Below are 19,269 nucleotides of genomic sequence, written 5' to 3' on the forward strand. Positions count from 1 at the left end.
GACACTCTGTGTTGAGAAATGGTGGGCAGTCAGCAGCTGGGGAAGGGTTGCAGCCCTGAGTCAGGTGCGTGGCACAACCCAGGTCTGTCACCCTCAGCGTGTGGTAACTTGATGAGTTTCTAGACTTCAGTCAGATGACACAAATTCCTGACTATATTGTGTCTGAACCTTAGTTAACAGCCAATAAATCAGTTTTAATACATGACGATGATCTTACACTTATCAATATCACTGTCCCTTTCACAGAAGGAAGTAGCTTCTAACACTAAAACTCGGCCCAAGGCCTTGTTCTTTCATGTTCTTATTTCACCAGATATTTCTGAGTGCCTTACCATGGAGTGGAAGTGGGCAGCAAGACAAATTCCCTGCTTACATGGAATTTATAGAACTTATTTTGAGAGGAAACCAGAAATAAGCACAGTAACGAACACATGGATAATTTCACGTGGGGCTAAGAGCTGGCATCGTTCAGGAGGAACAGGGTTTTGAGATTGATCGGGTGAGGATGGTCAGGGTGGACTTCCCTGGGAGGGGTTGGGGGGGTAACTATGTGTAGAGTCCTCAACACCTTAGGAGCAGGTCAAGCCATGATGATCCATGGAAGGGAGTTCTCAGCAGGGAGAGATCTGAAGCTGCTGGTAGAGGGAGGCCTGGAGGCTGCAGGGCCCCTTCCCATCACTGATTCTCTGAAAAGGACTACAAGCATCCTTTCAAATGGTCTTTTTCTAGATTGTACCATTTTCCAATGGAACTCATTATATCATGGTAGGTAGTTCTGGGACCACAGAGACACAGAACAAGGTGGGCTGTGTTCTTCTCCATCCGGCTCTGGGTGTGGGCAGCAGGAGACCATCGCAGAGCAGGGCTCCCTTCTGGCGGCCTCAGCCCAGGCACAGGACAGCTCCCCCTGGCTCTAAGTTCCCCTTCCCACAGGAAAGGGGAGAAAAGACAGGAAAGGCTGCATCTCTAGTGCATCTGACCACAATTTAAACGGGGGGGGGGGGGGGGAAGCTGCATTCCCTGCGTACTGAGCGGGAAAAGAAGTGTAGACGTGAAAACCTTTGAATAAGCAATTAACTGGGTGGCAGCAAAGGGCAGCGAAAAGAAAGATGAATTGCCCGGAATAAAGGCCGGGAAGGAAGATGAAAAGTGTTCCTGCGGTAAAGGAACTCTGATGCAGGCCACCACGAGATAAAGAAGCAATTGTTTGATATGAGAACAATGAGGTGGCAACTCTCCAGGCCACAAAGGCAGACACCTCTCATGGCTTCCAGAGGGACAACAGGTGCTTTCACTGCTTGTTGATGAGTTTTAGCTACGCTGTGCCCAGTGCCTACTACGTGCTCCTCTATTCCTCCCTGGACAGCCTGTGCTGAAAACCTCTTTCCTGACTTCCTGGCAGGATCGGTTGCTCTAGATGTTCAGTGGCTCGGGATAAGGTGCTCAGGGGCGTAACTTTATTTCTCTCCCTCTTGCTGGTTGGTGAGCTCTGGAGGAGGCGGGAGTGGGTTCAGGGTTTTTACTCATTTCTAAAAGTGTGTTTTCCTTCTTGTTGGATGGAGACATTCTTTTTAAAAGGAAATTGGGAAGATAAGCAGATAGAGATACAAGAAAGGAATCTAACTGACAGTCATCTACTAAGACCTATTAGCTCAGATTCCAGTAATCCGTAGGACAGAAGTCTCTTCTCTCCAGGAGCTCAATATCTAGAGAGAGCAACAGATACATAAAGCTGCCATTTCAGTATAATGGGTTAAAGGCTTAGCTGGGGGTGTCCTGAATGTTATTGGGGGCGCATGGGTTATTTTTCTTGGCCAGTTGAGAAATCAGGGGGAGGAGAGGCTTCCTGGAGGAGGCAAGGTCTGATCTGATTTGAATCTAGAAGAATAGATAAAAGCTGATCAGGCAAAGGAGTGGGGTGGGGGGGGGCACCATGTAGCGGCAGGCATGTGTGCAAAGACCTGAGGGCCTGACTGAATCTGGTTCTTTCTGCCAATTTCAGGGAGGCAGGGGCTCCTGGTAAGTGAGGTATGAAAAGGGGTTGGCCAAATCGTCTGGGATGGAAGCAGAGGGAAGAGGTGTCCGGGCCAGATCAGCTCAGGCTGTTGGCCATGATGGGTTCCCACTCCCCACAGGCCCTGGGGGGAGGAGCAGGAGACCTGATCAGAGTGACATTTTAAGATGTCATTCCACAAGCCAGGTTTGGAGTGAACAGGGCAGGATGAAGCAGAGAGACCATTAGGACACTGTTGAAATATCTCCTGGTGGAATTATGGTGGCTTCATCCTAGGCAAGGGCTAGAAATGAGAAGAGCCAGTAAAGGTAGAGCAATTCAAAGCAGGGATCCATGGTGCAGGGTTGACAGTAGAGAATCCGTGATGTGTGGGGCTAAATTTCAGACTTTCATCATGTCTACATTTGTATTTAAACTTAAAATGAAAAATTTAAAATGACTTGCATTCTGCAAGTTGTATGAAATAGGTTAACAACTACAAGTCAAAGAATTAGGAACAATTCAAGTGGAATCTTCTGATCTATGTAATTTTTAGGGCCTGATCCAAGAATATATGGGGCTCCTTGTTTTAAAAAAATATATATATTGGGATGCCTGTGTGGCTCAGCAGTTGAGTGTCTGCCTTTGGCTCAGGGCATGATCCTGGAGTCTCAGGATCGAGTCCCACATCGGGCTCCCAGTGAGGAGCCTGCCTCCTATGTCTCTTCTATGTCCCTGCTTCTGTGTGTCTCTCTCATGAATGAATAAATAAAATCTAAAAAATATATATTGGGGAAACAGTACTAGTAAATATTGAGGAGTCTTATGCTCTGAGTGGGTACTACCAGGAAATATTCTAAAACATGAAACTTTTCTCCTGAGGTCTCTGCACAGGCTATGGTGTTTTTCCTGGCTTTTTCATTTTTTTTTTTAACCTAGAACGACATTATTTGAGTGAATTTTACTGTTCATCTTTGTCATCTTTGCAACGTGCCATGCTAGTTTTTCTTTTTTTTTTTCTTTTTTTATTTTTTTAATTAATTTTTATTGGTGTTCAATTTACCAACATACAGAAAAACACCCAGTGCTCATCCCGTCAAGTGTCCACCTCAGTGCCCGTCACCCATTCCGCTCCAACACCCGCCCTCCTCCCCCCTTCCACCACCCCTAGTTCGTTTCCCCGAGTTAGGAGTCTTTATGTTCTGTCTCCCTTCCTGATATTTCCCAACATTTCTTCTCCCTTCCTTTATATTCCCTTTCACTATTACTTATATTCCCCAAATGAATGAGAACATACACTGCTTGTCCTTCTCCGATTGACTTATTTCACTCAGCGTAATACCCTCCAGTTCCATCCACGTTGAAGCAAATGGTGGGTATTTGTCATTTCTAATGGCTGAGTAATATTACATTGTATACATAGACCACATCTTCTTTATCCATGCATCTTTCGATGGACATCGAGGCTCCTTCCACAGTTTGGCTATTGTGGCCATTGCTGATAGAAACATCAGGGTGCAGGTGTCCCGGCGTTTCATTACATCTGAATCTTTGGGGTAAATCCCCAACAGTGCAATTGCTGGGTCGTAGGGCAGGTCTATTTTTAACTCTTTGAGGAACCTCCACACAGTTTTCCAGAGTGGCTGCACCAGTTCACATTCCCACCAACAGTGTAAGAGGGTTCCCTTTTCTCCGCATCCTCTCCAACATTTGTTGTTTCCTGCCTTGTTAATTTTCCCCATTCTCACTGGTGTGAGGTGGTATCTCATTGTGGTTTTGATTTGTATTTCCCTGATGGCAAGTGATGCAGAGCATTTTCCCATGTGCATGTTGGCCATGTCCATGTCTTCCTCTGTGAGATTTCTCTTCATGTCTTTTGCCCATTTCATGATTGGGTTGTTTGTTTCTTTGGTGTTGAGTTTAATAAGTTCTTTATAGATTTTGGAAACTAGCCCTTTATCTGATACGTCATTTGCAAATATCTTCTCCCATTCTGTAGGTTGTCTTTTAGTTTTGTTGACTGTATCTTTTGCTGTGCAAAAGCTTCTTATCTTGATGAAGTCCCAATAGTTCATTTTTGCTTTTTTTGCATTTTTTTATTGTTACATATATATTTTTTAATTTTAATACAGAGTCAGATTTTAGAAACTGTACAAAGGAGAGCCAAAAACACTTTACACATTCATGATTAGCTTTAGTATTTTTTACGGTACATACTGAAAATGTTTTTTACTAGTAAGGAATGCCAAGTGTGTCCATCACCATTTGAATAGCTTGTAGGGGATTTGTGATTTCTTCCATGTTATCTCTTCTCAAAACCCAATCTGGTTTAAGTCTTGAAACTATTCTGTTTCTTACAGGTGTTTCTGGAATAAAGGGAGTACTTATAGAAGAATTCATCTTTTGTTTATAAAGTGTTCTTTCAGTATTCATTTTATGTTTACGAGCTGTAAGCTTGTAGAGACTATAAATACGGTCAACAACTTTGGACTTACTTGGAACACTAGAGGCCCTATTCGTTGTCTTCAATAAAACAGCTAACAAACAGTAGGTTTTTGTAAAAATGCTTCCACCCTTGTCTGCAACTTTGTCACCAGGTTTTTCTCGGTACATTTGCAAAAGGTCCAGCAGTGTATCTATGCAGTTTTCTGCATCAGAAACTGCTGCAGTAGTTTTCTCATACTTAGCGACATTAAGCACGACTTGTACAGCATATCTGATGACTTCCATACAAGGAATGCTACGATTACAACTTCGGATCAAAACAAATATTTTAGAAACTGCTCCACTCTGGGCCATGTTCTCGCAAAAAAGTGGAGATAATCTAGTAACTACCTCTAGGTGCTTTAAGGCCTCAAGAATAGCAGAAAGGTACTTCTAGGTCAAAAGATAATGAAGTGCAAGCACAGTTCTTTTGTAAAGTTTGTTTTCTTCTCGAATCTCCCTGTTAACAAGTTGAAGACTTAGTCGTATAGCTTTAATTTTTGTACAATCATTTTTCTTCCTCCAAGAGTATCCTCTCCATAATGCCTGAATTCTACTGATTGCATTATTAAATTTTTCCTGTTTTTTACGGAGGAGGAAACGGCGTACTGCTTTCTGTATTACTGATGCAGCTCTATTCTGCTGGCTCATACATCCTGGAACTTCATGCTGACTTGTGAGGATGCGAGGGTATTTCTGAGCAAACCTCTTTTGCTGTAATCTTGTTCAAAACCACCTCTGGATACAGATGACTGCATTAACCTGCTTGTTAGTATTCTTCATAGACATGTGATGTTTATATGCTCTTTGAATTTTAAGAGCAGACAGGTGATAATATGCAGGTGCTGTGAAGTGAAGAAGTCTGATTTTGGTTCTTTGTTCTAAAATTCTTTTTCTTACTAACCAACCATGCACCAGTGCTTGTAGAACAACTGTAGATTTTTTAAATTCTACTTATTTTATCCTTTGACATTTTCCAGCCTTCCTGGCTCGTATATATCTCTGTATGGTCAAAGCAGCAGACTTCTGCCGGAGAAAGACCTGCCTTGCTTTGTATCTTCTAAAATTCGCTTGGATCAAACAAGCAGCTTGATATCTTTTCATCATTAAGAAGTGTTCACGAGCTATTCTTCCAGAAAGTATAGCTCTCCATTTTCTCTGAATGATAATTGTTGATGCTCTCACATTCAGAAACCGTGTTCTCTCCAGTTTGGTGTAGAAGCAACCTTGAATGATTTTTAACAGCTTTTAATACAGCTAGATAGTCTTTACGTGCTTTCCAATACCTATACCAGGCTTGAATCTTGCAGGCAGCTTTCACTTGATGTAAATATTTCCTGGCTTTATAGCTCCTCTACACAGCCTGGATTTTTATGGTGCTATCTTTAATTTTCTGAAACCTCCGTTTCTGTATAAATCCTCTCGTTCTAGCTTGAATCATGATAATGCTGCTCCTAATTTGTAAATATACTTGTCTTTGATGTTTTGTAGACAAAAAGGCTCGGTGGTGATTTTGTAAGACGACTGCTGCCTTCCTGTACAATAAAAACTGCCTTCTTGTTTGCCACGTCCTGAAGTACTGCTGGAGGGTCACCGCAGCTCTTTTCTGCTGGACAAACCTTCTCCGACACACGGCCATCTGAAGGAAGTACTGAATGCGCAGGGCAGCACACTTCTGTGTTTCCAATTTCCTTGTGACCATCTCGCAGAAAGCTCTTTGAGTCGCTACTAGAGCCTCTCTCTGGGGGTACTCGGCCTCTTGTGAACAAGTGACCAGGGAAGCTCCACGCCACTTCTGAGTCCTAAGTGCTGAGCCGTGAACAGCTGCACACTGAGCTTCGGTTCTGCAAGAGCAGAAGGCAGACTGCTTAGCACTGGCTACCACGTTTACCTCCGAGAGAGTTTTCAGTCTCTCTCTAACCTTCATGCCCCGAAAAGCAGCCTGAATAATTCGCACAGACTTCTGAACTGCCAAAAAATTTTCCCCTTCCACTTTTACTCGGATATAGGACCTAAAATAGTTCTGTATTACAGCAACGGCGGTTTTCTTTGCTTGATAATCGAGTTTGGCTCTGTGCATTCGGTAGAATGACTGAATTCGTGTGGCAGCTGGGTGCCTATGCTGCATGTCCTCTTGCACCTTACAACTTCTATATGAAGACTGTGTACACACGACTGCCCGGGTGCGCACTGCAGTTAGTGCCCTGTATCGTCTTTGGACAAAAATTACATTTGCTCTCAAGTGGAGATAATGCTTCCTTACTTTGGAGGCTTTAAAATGCTTCTGAATAATAGTGGCAGCCTGATGCTGTTCCTGAATCGGTTTCCTTAGGATCATGTCCCGGAAATCTGCTTCAGTACAGGCTGCTGCTGCATTCCTGAGTGCACTGTGTTGAAGAGCTTTCTTTTTATTTGCTCTATATTTTTCTTGTATTACTTTTGTAGCCCACTGGATCTCTTGGTAAAAAAGATACTGCCTATACATTCTGTATGTGCTTTGTATTACGATAGCAGCTCTGTGTTTTTCCCTTAAAAGCTGTCTTGCTTTCATTCCCTTATATGCAGCCTGAATGATCAAAGCAGAACGTCTCTGTCGAACAGAATTTCTCTTTGAAATTTTGCAGCCCTGTATGTTCGGTAATGTTGCTGAATTAAAATGGAGGCATGTTTCCAGGTCTGAAATGTCTGAAATTTGGATTGCATCTCATTTAATTGATTTTTAATTTCTGCCTGATTGGATCTAAATCACCAAGTAACATATGTTCTGTGCATTCTCTAAGTGGCATGGATGAAAACCGCAGCCTGTGCATCTCCTGCAGCTTCTTCTTTGCCACCAGCCTTCGGTAAGATGACTGGATTGTAATGACCGCTTTTTTTAATTTCAAGAATTGGTGCAAGTGATGCCTGGCACAAATGGTGGCCTGGGATTTTCTCTGAACAAAAACAGTAGCTCTTTTGAGGGAAATGAACCTTTTCTTCACCACTAAAGATCTAAATGTGTGCTTTGAATAAGGGTCGCAGAGGAATGCATGTTTTTCAAATGTTCCCTTTGCCTTTGTGGATGTATCTTGCAAGAAGTTACAGTGGCCAAGTTCAAAAAGTGTGCTGCCTGTGTTCTCTTCTATGATTTTGATGGACTCTTGTCTCACATTTAGATCTCTCATCCATTTTGAGTTTATCTTTGTGTATGGTGAAAGAGAGTGGTCCAGTTTCATTCTTCTGCATGTGGATGTCCAATTTTCCCAGCACTATTTATTGAAGAGACTGTCTTTCTTCCAGTGGATAGTCTTTCCTCCTTTATCGAATATTAGATGACCATATATTTCAGGGTCCACTTCTGGGTTCTCTATTCTGTTCCATTGATCTATGTGTCTGTTTTTGTGCCAGTACCACACTGTCTTGATGACCACAGCTTTGTAGTACATCCTGAATTCTGGCATTGTGATGCCCCCAGCTATGGTTTTCTTTTTTAAAATTCCCCTGGCTATTCGGGGTCTTTTCTGATTCCACACAAATCTTAAAATAATTTGTTCTAACTCTCTGAAGAAAGTCCATGGTATTTTGATAGGGATTGCATTAAACGTGTAAATTACCCTGGGTAACATTGACATTTTTACAATATTAATTCTTCCAATCCATGAGCATGGAATATTTTTCCATCTCTTTGTTACTTGCTCAATTTCTTTCAGAAGTGTTCTATAGTTTTTAGGGTACAGATCCTTTACCTCTTTGGTTAGGTTTATTCCTAGGTATCTTATGCTTTTGGGTGCAATTGTAAATGGGATTGACTCCTTAATTTCTCTTTCTTCAGTCTCATTGTTAGTGTATAGAAATGCCATTGATTTCTGGGCATTGATTTTGTATCCTGCCACAGTACCAAATTACTGTATGAGTTCTAGCAATCTTGGGGTGGAGGCTTTTGGGTTTTCTATGTAGAGTATCATGTCATCAGTGAAGAGGGAGAGTTTGACTTCTTCTTTGCCAATTTGAATGCCTTTAATGTCTTTTTGTTGTCTGATTGCTGAGGCGAGGACTTCCAGTACTCTGTTGAATAGCAGTGGTGAGAGTGGACATCCCTGTCCTGTTTCTGATCTTAGGGGAAAGGCTCCAAGTGCTTCCCCATTGAGAATGATATTTGCTGTGGGCTTTTCGTAGATGGCTTTTAAGATGTCGAGGAAAGTTCCCTCTGTCCCAACATTCTGAAGGGTTTTGATCAGGAATGGATGCTGTATTTTGTCAAATGCTTTCTCTGCATCTAATGAGAGGATCATATGGTTCTTGGTTTTTCTCTTGCTGATATGATGAATCACATTGATGGTTTTATGAGTGTTGAACCAGCCTTGTGTCCCAGGGATAAATCCTACTTGGTCATGGTGAATAATTTTCTTAATGTGTTGTTGGATCCTATTGGCTAGTATCTTGTTGAGAGTTTTTGCATCCATGTTCATCAGGGATATTGGTCTGTAATTCTCCTTTTTGGTGGGGTCTTTGTCTGGTTTCGGAATTAAGGTGATGCTGGCCTCATAGAACGAATTTGGAAGTACTCCATCTCTTTCTATCTTTCCAAACAGCGTTACTAGAATAGGTATGATTTCTTCTTTAAACGTTTGATAGAATTGCCCTGGGAAGCCATCTGGCCCTGGACTCTTGTGTCTTGGGAGGTTTTTGATGACTGCTTCAATTTCCTCTCTGGTTATTGGCCTGTTCAGGTTTCCTATTTCTTCCTGCTCCAGTTTTGGTAGTTTGTGGCTTTCCAGGAATGAGTCCATTTCTTCTAGTTTTCCTAATTTATTGGCGTAGAGCTGTTCATAATATGTTTTTAAAAACGTTTGTATTTCCTTGGTGTTGGTAGTGATATCTCTGTTCTCATTCATGATTTTATTAATTTGAGTCTTCTCTCTCTTCTTTTTAATAAGGTTGGCTAATGGTTTATCTATCTTATTAATTCTTTCAAGGAACAAACTCCCGGTTCTGTTGATCTGTTCCACAGTTCTTTTGGTCTCGATTTCATTTAGTTCTGCTCGAATTTTAATTAACTGTCTTCTTCTGCTGGGGGTGGGGTCTATTTGTTGCTTTTTCTCTAGTTCCTTTATGTGTAAGGTGAGCTTTTGAATTTGAGTTCTTTCCAGTTTTTGAATGGATGCTTCTATTGCGATGTGTTTCCCCCTCAGTACTGCTTTTGCTGCATCCCAAAGATTTTGAACAGTTGTATCTTCATTCTCATTAGTTTCCATGAATCTTTTTAATTCTTCTTTAATTTCCTGGCTGACCTTTTCATCTTTTAGCAGGATGGACCTTAACCTCCACGTGTTTGTGGTCCTTCCAAACTTCTTGTTGTGATTAAGTTCTAATTTCAAGGCATTATGGTCTGAGAATATACAGGGGACTCTCCCGATCTTTTGGTATCGGTTCAGACCCAATTTGTGACCCAGGATGTGGTCTATTCTGGAGAAAGTTCCACGTGCACTTGAGAAGAATGTGTATTCAGTTGAGTTTGGATGTAAAGTTCTATAGATATCTGTGAAATCCATCTGGTCCAGTGTATCATTTAAAGCTCTCGTTTCTTTGGAGATGTTGTGCTTAGAAGACCTATCGAGGGTAGAAAGAGCTAGATTGATGTCACCAAGTATAAGTGTATTATTATCAAAGTATTTCTTGAAATTGGTTATTAATTGGTTTAAATATTTGGCAGCTCCCACATTCGGGGCGTATATATTGAGGATTGTTAAGTCCTCTTGTTGGATAGATCCTTTGAGTATGAGATAGTGTCCCTCTTCATCTCTCACTATAGTCTTCGGGGTAAATTTTAATTTATCTGATATAAGGATGGCTACCCCTGCTTTCTTTTGAGGACCATTTGAATGGTAAATGGTTCTCCAACCTTTTATTTTCAGGTTGTAGGTGTCCTTCTGTCTAAAATGAGTCTCTTGTAGACAGAAAATAGATGGGTCCTGCTTTTTTATCCAGTCTGAAACCCTGCGCCTTTTGATGGGGTCATTAAGCCCGTTCACGTTCAGAGTTACTATTGACAGATATGAGTTTAGTGTCATCATGATATCTATTCAGTACTTGTTTTGTGGATTGTTCCACTGAACTTCTTCTTAAAGGGGAATTTTAAGAGTCCCCCTTAAAATTTCTTGCAGAGCTGGTTTGGAGGTCGCATATTCTTTCAGTTCCTGCCTGTCTTGGAAGCTCTTTATCTCTCCTTCTATTCTGAATGAGAGCCTTGCTGGATAAAGTATTCTTGGTTGCATGTTCTTCTCATTTAGGACCCTGAAGATATCCTGCCAGCCCTTTCTGGCCTGCCAGGTCTCTGGAGAGGTCTGCTGTTACCCTAATATTCCTCCCCATAAAAGTCAGGGACTTTTTTTCCCTTGCTGCTTTAAGGATCTTCTCCTTATCTTTGGAATTTGCAAGCTTCACTATTAAATGTCGAGGTGTTGAATGGTTTTTGATTTTAGGGGGGGATCTCTCTATTTCCTGCATCTGAATTCCTGTTTCCCTTCCCAGATTCGGAAAGTTTTCAGCTAGGATTTGTTCAAATACATATTCTGGCCCTCTATCCTTTTCGGCGCCCTCGGGAACCCCAATTAAACATAGGTTTTTCTTCCTCAGGCTGTCATTTATCTCCCTTAATCTGTCCTCATGGTCTTTTAATTGCCTGTCTCTTTTTTCCTCAGTTTCCCTCTTTGCCATCAACTTGTCTTCTATGTCACTGACTCGTTCTTCCACCTCGTTAAGCCTCGTCGTTAGGACTTCTAGCTTGGATTGCATCTCATTTAATTGATTTTTAATTTCTGCCTGATTAGATCTAAATTCTGCAGTCATGAAGTCTCCTGAGTCCTTTATGGTTCTTTCTAGAGCCACCAGTAGCTGTATAATAGTGCTTCTGAATTGGCTTTCTGGCATTGAATTGTAATCCAGATTTTGTAACTCTGTGGGAGAGAGGGCTGTTTCTGATTCTTTTTTTGGAGGTGAGGTTTTTCTTCTAGTCATTTTGCTCAGTGCAGAGTGGCCAAAAACGAGTTGTGTTGGGAAAAGGAGAAAAAAAGAGAGAAGGAAAGAAAAGAGAAAAAGAAAAAAGAGAAAGTAGAACAAAAGGGGGGGAAAGAAGAAAAAGAAAGAAAAAGACAGGAGAGAAACAAAGGGGGGTGGGGTGGGGGAAGCAATCAGAAATCAAGGAGAAAGAAAAAAAAACACAAACCAAAACAAAAAGAAAAAAACACGGGGAGTATCTTCTGATTCTGTATACTTTGAGTCCCTTGACCTCCCCTGGAACTGGTCCGTCTTGCTGGTCTTCTGGGGGAGGGGCCTGCTGTGCTGATTTTCAGGTATTAGCACTTGGGGGAGCTGCTCTGCCCCTTCCTGGTGCAGGGCTCAGTGGGGGGTGTTCACCCGGTGAGGCCCCAGGGGGAACAGCCGCAGTGGCGGGGCCAGCTCTGCAGCCCTGGAGTCAGCACCCGCAGTAACTCCGGGGTTCTCCGTCTGCAGGGCCTGGGGGCTCCGGGGCGGGGCCGCTGATCTGCTCAGCTCCGGGCAGGAGAGTCCTCGCTGTCCTAGGCCCTCCTGGCCTCTGCCTGTCCCCGGGGAGGCTGGATCCTGGGCTGTGTCCCGGGCCCTGTGCTCCGGGGCCTGCGCTGTTGGATTCGCTCCCGCCCGCAGCCCCCTCTGCGGAGCCGCCGCCCGAGCCCCTCCGAGCTGCTCCGGGTCCCGGGTCTCGCCGTGCGTGCTGTAGCCCTTAGGGAGCTCGGCGCACTCTCAGGGGTGCAGGTGCCTGTTAGTTTCCCGGCAGCCCGAGGGCATCCCCGCCCTCCGGGGTCCTGCTCTAATTCCTCGCGGCCCCTCCCCCTTGGAGGCCTTTTGTTTCTTCATTTCTTTTTCCCGGTCTTCCTACCTTGATAGAAGTGTGAACTCTTCTCACTGTAGAGTTCCAGCTCGACTCTCTTTAAATCTCAGGCCGAATTCGTAGATTTTCAGGATGATTTGAAGGTTATCTAGGTAATTTGTTGGGGACAGGTGACTTGGGGACCCTCCTCTTCCACCGTCTTGCCCCTCCTCCAGCACAAATTTATTTTTCAGAGTTCTGGAGAGGGAAATCCAAGATTCAGTGTCCGGTAGGTATAGACCTGCTTTCTGATTCATAGACGGCTTTCTCACTGTAACCTCACATGGCGGAAGGGGTCAGGAATCTCTTTGGGGTTTCTTTTAAAAAGGCACTAATGCCATTCCTGAGGCCCCTACCTTGATGGTCTACTCACCTCTCATAGCCCCACCTGCAAATACTATCATCGTGGGAATTAGATTTCAACAGATACATTTTAGAAGGACCCAAACTTTGTTTATAGCACCTGCTCTGCCACAAATACCCCAATTTGAAAAGTGCCTTTAAATGTTTGATTAACATCTGCAGGAAGAATTAAATCAAAACTGCTAAATATTGGGGAACCTGGGTGGCTCAGTGGTTGAGTGTCTGCCTTTGGCTCAGATAGTGATCCCAGGGTCCCAGGATCAAGTCCCGCGTCAGGCTCTCCTCTCTAGAATGCTTCTCCCTCTGCCTATGTCTCTGCCTCTCTGTGTTTCATGAATAAATAAAATAAAATATGTTTTCAAAAAGCTTTAAAAAAACCCTGCTAAATATTTTCCCAGTACTGTAATCCAGCCAAGAAAAGTTGAGGTGACATTTTTGATTAAGAAGTATTTGTTAGGTAAAGCAATGTTTTTTAAATGTCATTCTTCATTACAACTATATACTGTTGTTGAGATCATAAATTATTTTTCCTTAGAATGCTTTGCTGAATCTGACATGTATAATCATCTAATTTCACTTATAAATAATTTCGATGAACTTCTGCCCTAATTATGGTCTATATCAATAATATCTTTTCTGTCCATGTTCTTTGCCTCCTTTCCCCTGTCTCTGCTATTTGTGTGTTCTATCCCCTGGATACTTCTCCTTTACTTCCATGGTACCTTACTATTATGTTCCTTGGTGGTTTTTAAGGTCGTACCTCCTGCTGTGCACTATTATGTACATTTCTGTCAGTGAGTGACAGCAAAGAGGAATTTCTGGACTCTTGATCTTGTTAAAGTCACTGTCACAAAGATCAGAATTAGAATCAGTTTCAGTTTATTGCCCACTAAAATCAGAAAGAAACACGTTGTAAAAGCACACAGATTCATTCAAAAGAAGCGTAGGCTGACCAATTTTCAAATCTTATTAAAAAATTCTGTTATTCTAGAACTACAGGTTATTTAGAGAATAATTTGCTGGAGTACATACTTCCCATTTTGGGTCTTTGCTTTTTATTTCTTTACAACTTTGGTTTTCTAACAACTAAGCTAGTGAATATAGTAAAGTTGAAAGTGTCTTTGTGCAGGATTGTTTAACAGAATTTCTAAGAAATGCCTTTTACATGGCTTTCCTTTGAGGAACTTTATCACAAGAAATATGCACCTGATACCCACAACTCTTGGGGGCTATAAGCAAAAGGGCCAAATATTAAAGAGGATGTTCTAATTTTTCATTAAAATTATTTATTCCCAGTCTGAATTTTCCTTTATTCTCAGTGTATTTGGTATAGAATGACAGGATTTCGAAGAGTTAAAGGAAAATCCACTTTATTGTTTTTTAAATTTTTATTTATTTATGATAGTCACAGAGAGAGAGAGGCAGAGACACAGGCGGAGGGAGAAGCAGGCTCCATGCACCGGCAGCCTGATATGGGATTCGATCCCGGGTCTCCAGGATCGCGCCCTGGGCCAAAGACAGGCGCCAAACCGCTGCGCCACCCAGGGATTCCGGAAAATCCACTTTAGATGTTTCCTTATTAAGATATAAATAATGTTCTTGCCACTGTGATCTATTGTTACTGGTTTTATTTCCAAAGGTGAGATTTTTTTGTTCAAAGAGGTTATGACTTACGGGGCTAGACATTTTGTGGAAAAGCTAAAAAAGTGATTGGAAGTATTAGATGAGTAAGATAGAGAATTCACCATATTTGGTGAAAGATAAGGATCAGACAGCAAAAATCAAATCTATTTTTGGAGGTATAGTCTTTTGTTGCAGTCTGCTAGGCTGTTAGAATTAGAAAATTGTATTATTCCCAGTCTGCTACGAATGTGACTAGTTAGACTAAAAAAAAATAGTTTTCATGATTTTTCTGCTTTGATGTACATATTTCTTACATGATATTTTGCAATAATAAAGGACTCCCAGGAGTTATTTGGTCTATTGTTATAATAATAGTTCTTACCTTACTGTTGAAAACTTTGCAAATAAAATATAACTAAAATCCTAATTTTAAGCATTAGCCATAGAAATGAGATGGGAATTTATGCATTTAAAATTTTATTATTAGGGATCCCTGGGTGGCACAGCGGTTTGGCGCCTGCCTTTGGCCCAGGGCGTGATCCTGGAGACCCGGGATTGAATCCCACGTCGGGCTCCCAGGGCATGGAGCCTGTTTCTCCCTCTGCCTGTGTCTCTGCCTCTCTCTCTCTCTCTGTGACTATCATAAATAAATAAAAATAAAAAAAAATCCTTAAAAAAATAAAATAAATAAAATAAAATTTTATTATTAAAAAAAACAAATAAATAAAATAAAATAAAATAAAATTTTATTATTTACCTTATGGCCTTGAAATGGTTTAATCTACTTGTGTATGTGTGTTTCCTCATCTGTAAAATGTAGATAATAAGCTAATTTGAATGTGTAAATGGTAATTATGCCATCTAAGTTGTAAAAGTAGAGGTTTATAGTAACCATATTAATAATATTTGCAAATAGGATAAAATATTTTTTCGGTTCATAAACTTTTAAAGAAGCAGTTAAGTTGCCAGTTGCCCTTCTTATACAGAGTAGGAATATTGTGGTAACACAATATCTTATGTAGTTAAATTATTGATTGCTGACAATATGAAGAAGTTAGGATTTTTTTCAAGTTGGTCAGTGTTCTTTATTGTTGTTTTTTTTTTTTCAAAAATTGTTCAAACTACTTAGAGTTCTTGTTGTAGAAGAAAGAATGAAGGTACAGTCTTTTGATAATTAGCATTAGTATCACACAAATAGCCTTTTCTCGTTCTTATAGAATTCTTTCTAGAATTCTTTTCTTTTTAAGATTGTATTTATTTATTTGACAGAAAGAGTGAGAGAGAGAGCTCACAAGCAGGCAGAGCACAGGGAGAAGGAAAGGGAGAGTGTAGGGCTTGATCCCAGGACCCTGATGCTTAACCAAATGAGGTGGTTGAGGTGGTTCCAGGTGTCCCTAGAATTATTTTCTCCTAAGCTCTTGAGTCTCACCAAAGACTCAGTAGTCTGTTCATTTAATACTCAGTAAGTATTTTATTTGTTTTAAGCACTTAGAAAATGGAAACCAAAATCAATTAAGGCCGTATCCTCAAGAAGCTTATCCTTTAAATAACTTGGAGAAAAATAAAGAAAAACAATTACGGTCTAAAGTCATACTGTCACGATAAGGCTAGCAGGATCTTTCTGAGGTACATATGTGGTACCTAACCTATGGGTCAAGGTAAATTAAGGTCGTTTTATTGGTAGGCTAATATCTCAGTCAGTGCTTTGGATGAGTGAACATTGGCAGAGCCAATGTTGAATGGGCAACTACTTAAAGTCCATGAGCCAAGAGACGAATTTCACATAACCAGTTTATCAATTAGTTGGACCCAAGATTTGATCCATCTCATGGATCTTAAGCCTTTGTAAATAGCTTGATTTTATCTTAAAGAATATTAAATGGTGCTCACAGATTTTACGAATTTCAAATATATACATGGTCAATTTTGTCTTTTAAAGCATTCCCTGGAAGCAATTTGGAGTATCTATTACAGGATGGATAAGACTAATGTCTGAGAGAAGTAAAAGAATTTGGTAACTTGTTATGTCCAAGTTGAAGTGGCCAGTGAGCAGTTGAGTGCTCTGGTCTGAAGGTCAGAAAACATGTTGGCCTAATGTCATGCAAAACATTTTATGTCAGTGGTAAATTTATAGCCCCTGGAATTAATATCTGGATTATCTTTATTTCCAGTGCTCTTGGTATTCAAAGACAGTAGAACTGACTTGAGACCACCGTTTCAGATTCTAATATTCTGGAGAATCAGTCAGAAAACTTCTTAAGGGCTTTTAGTAAATATTTAGGCTTCTTGGCCTTATAGTTTCTGTCAAAGCTACTCAACACTGCTGTTGTAGCTGGAAAGCAGCCACAGACAAATGTAAATGAGTGGATGTGGCTGTGTGCCAATAGAACTTTATTTACAAAAGGAGGCACATGGGTCTCTGGCTGTAGTTTGCCTTTTGGAACATGGCTAATAGAATTAAAACCATAATACTTTAATTTCAGTATATTTGGTGGAAGGAGTAGATCTTTAACTTTATTACATACCCTGAAATTGTTTCCCTTTGGTCTCTCTTTTTTGTTAATAGATATAATTAGTTTTACCATGGGTCATGGACAAGAAGACCAAATCATATGGTGATAACCCAGAACAAATATACTAGACATTTGGAATAACAGCATCTTAAACATTCATAATGATGAGCCAGTAGCGTTGTCTGTGCATGTGAAGTCCATAGATGCTTAACATGAGTTATTTTACCAAAAAAAACCCCAAATTATTCTAAGTTCTAAAAAATGTATATAGCTTTTATATATATAAATATAAATATAAATATAAATATATATATATATATATATATATATATATATATATATATATATATATATATATACATGTCTGACATTCATTAAACTGATTTGGATTAGGTCTTGGTTGAGGTTGCTATTATTTTTCTGTCTTTTTTAATGGAATAGTACATTCTATTTTTCAGTTACCAACTCGAAGTGGATTAGCAACAAATTTTTAATTTCTCTAGTTAAAATAGGATACAATTATGACTTTACCATTAAATTATTTTCTTCTGGGATTTTAACTGAGTAAGAGTCTAACATTAATTCTAATTGCAGCTCTATTAAATACCGAAGAGAATGCTCTCCTACTAGTATGTATAGATGTATGGCCAGCAGAGGTAATTGCAAACAGCCACAGGAAAAGAAATGCTTTTAAGGCTTTGCTGAAACACAGATGCAAACAATGTGGCATAGTTGGAAAACTGAAATTGAAACCGCCGGCCTATCAACCTTGCATGCAGCTTTAAGAAATATTCTTTGCTTAAAAACAAACCTGAGTTGACTCTAAGCCCCAAAGAGTTATGAACAGAAACTAGTCTTGAAAAAAAGGCTGAAGGTTATAATCAAAGGGCATATTTTGTGTGTGCCCAGTGGGGAAAGCACTTTGGAAACTACCTTGGCTTTTGAGCCACACAACCTTAGATCACTTTCACTGTCAGATAGAATGTCTGCAAACCTGGGGAAAAACATCAAAAGGGTCTCTCTCTCTCTCTCTCTCTCCCTTTCTCTCTTTTTTTTCTAGTGGTATGTGAAAAAATAAAGATAAGGTTTGAAATGTTTTTCTCTGAATTAGAGTTAAACATATGATGGATTCTAGCTTGGAGAAAAAAATGAAATTTCTTGAAGTCTAGCTTTTTGAAATGTAATTCCTATGCATAGATCACAGGATGTATCTTCATAACACATGCCAGGGACATGGTCAAGGATGGAAATGCCTGGTTTAGTTGTCCTTAGTTTGATTAACTTTTGTAGAGGGTGACAATAATATTTACTGAATGCCAGGCTAATATGTGTACATTAAGATACATAATCTGATCTCCACCACTATATTTCAATGTTAGTAATGAGTTATTTTTATTAATGAATTATAATTATTAATACTTCTAAAGAACCTATTATAATAATAAAATATTAAAAAGATGAAATATAAAAAGGAAGTCACAAATGCCACTATTTTAATTTGTCTACTTTGTTTAAATATACGAATGTCTTCCAGTGTTTATGAAGTTAGCAGCTTAATTTCTCTCACTTCATCTTGGCCATCCTACATCCTTGCATCAACTATCCCTTAAAGTATTTTTCATCTGCCAATTAGTGTCCAATAACATGTTGCTTAGATTTGAAAGTTTAATCAAATTCATTCTTTCTGCATATTTAATGTACATATAATTAGTGCTGGCTATATATTAGAGCACTAAAATCTTTCGATTTCTTTATGACAATGTCTTCTGTAAATGAGAGAAGCATAAATAAAATTCTAAGAAATATGAAAGAAGGTCAAGAGAAATCCATTCACTTAACAAGAATTTTTAACCCCTACTCAAGTAGTTTGTGAGCTTATGGATATGGAAAGATGAATATGGCACAGTATATCTTATTTCAGAATGTCCAACTCTGGTGCAGAGCTCAGCAAGCTTTTCCTGAACAGGGTCAGATAATGAATATTTCAGGATTGTATTATATATCGCAGGTTCTGTGGCAACTCCTCAGCATTGCCACTGTTGCATAAAAGCATCCATAGACAATATGGAAACAAATGAGTACCACAATGGTAATATAAAAACTGCTTACAAAAACAGAGGGTCATATAGGGGCTAATGTACAAAATTTATCCACCAACCACTGGTCTCATGTGTAATAAGGAAATTATTAAATTTAAATGTGATAGTTCTAGAATAGAAATGATCAAAGGATGTAGAGTTTCAATTTCTCTGAGGGAAGGAATGCTTTACATAGAATGTGACATTTTAAGTACGTACTAAAATAATGTGTTAAAATTAACTAACTCGAGAACATAGAGAGTAGCTATTGAAAAGTCCCGAACACAAACCCCCAAAAGACCATCAAGTTCTTAAATCTGGCAATAGAAC

The 19,269-nt window shown here is 40.0% G+C and overlaps 1 pseudogene; it reads right to left on the reverse strand.

Moving 5' to 3' along the window:
• Positions 1 to 5,725: 5,725 nt before the first annotated feature.
• Positions 5,726 to 7,180, reverse strand: LOC140596361 (abnormal spindle-like microcephaly-associated protein homolog pseudogene; annotated as a pseudogene).
• Positions 7,181 to 19,269: the final 12,089 nt, after the last annotated feature.

This window comes from Vulpes vulpes, unplaced genomic scaffold (genome assembly GCF_048418805.1).
Source record: "Vulpes vulpes isolate BD-2025 unplaced genomic scaffold, VulVul3 Bu000000627, whole genome shotgun sequence".
NCBI classification, from domain to species: domain Eukaryota; kingdom Metazoa; phylum Chordata; class Mammalia; order Carnivora; family Canidae; genus Vulpes; species Vulpes vulpes.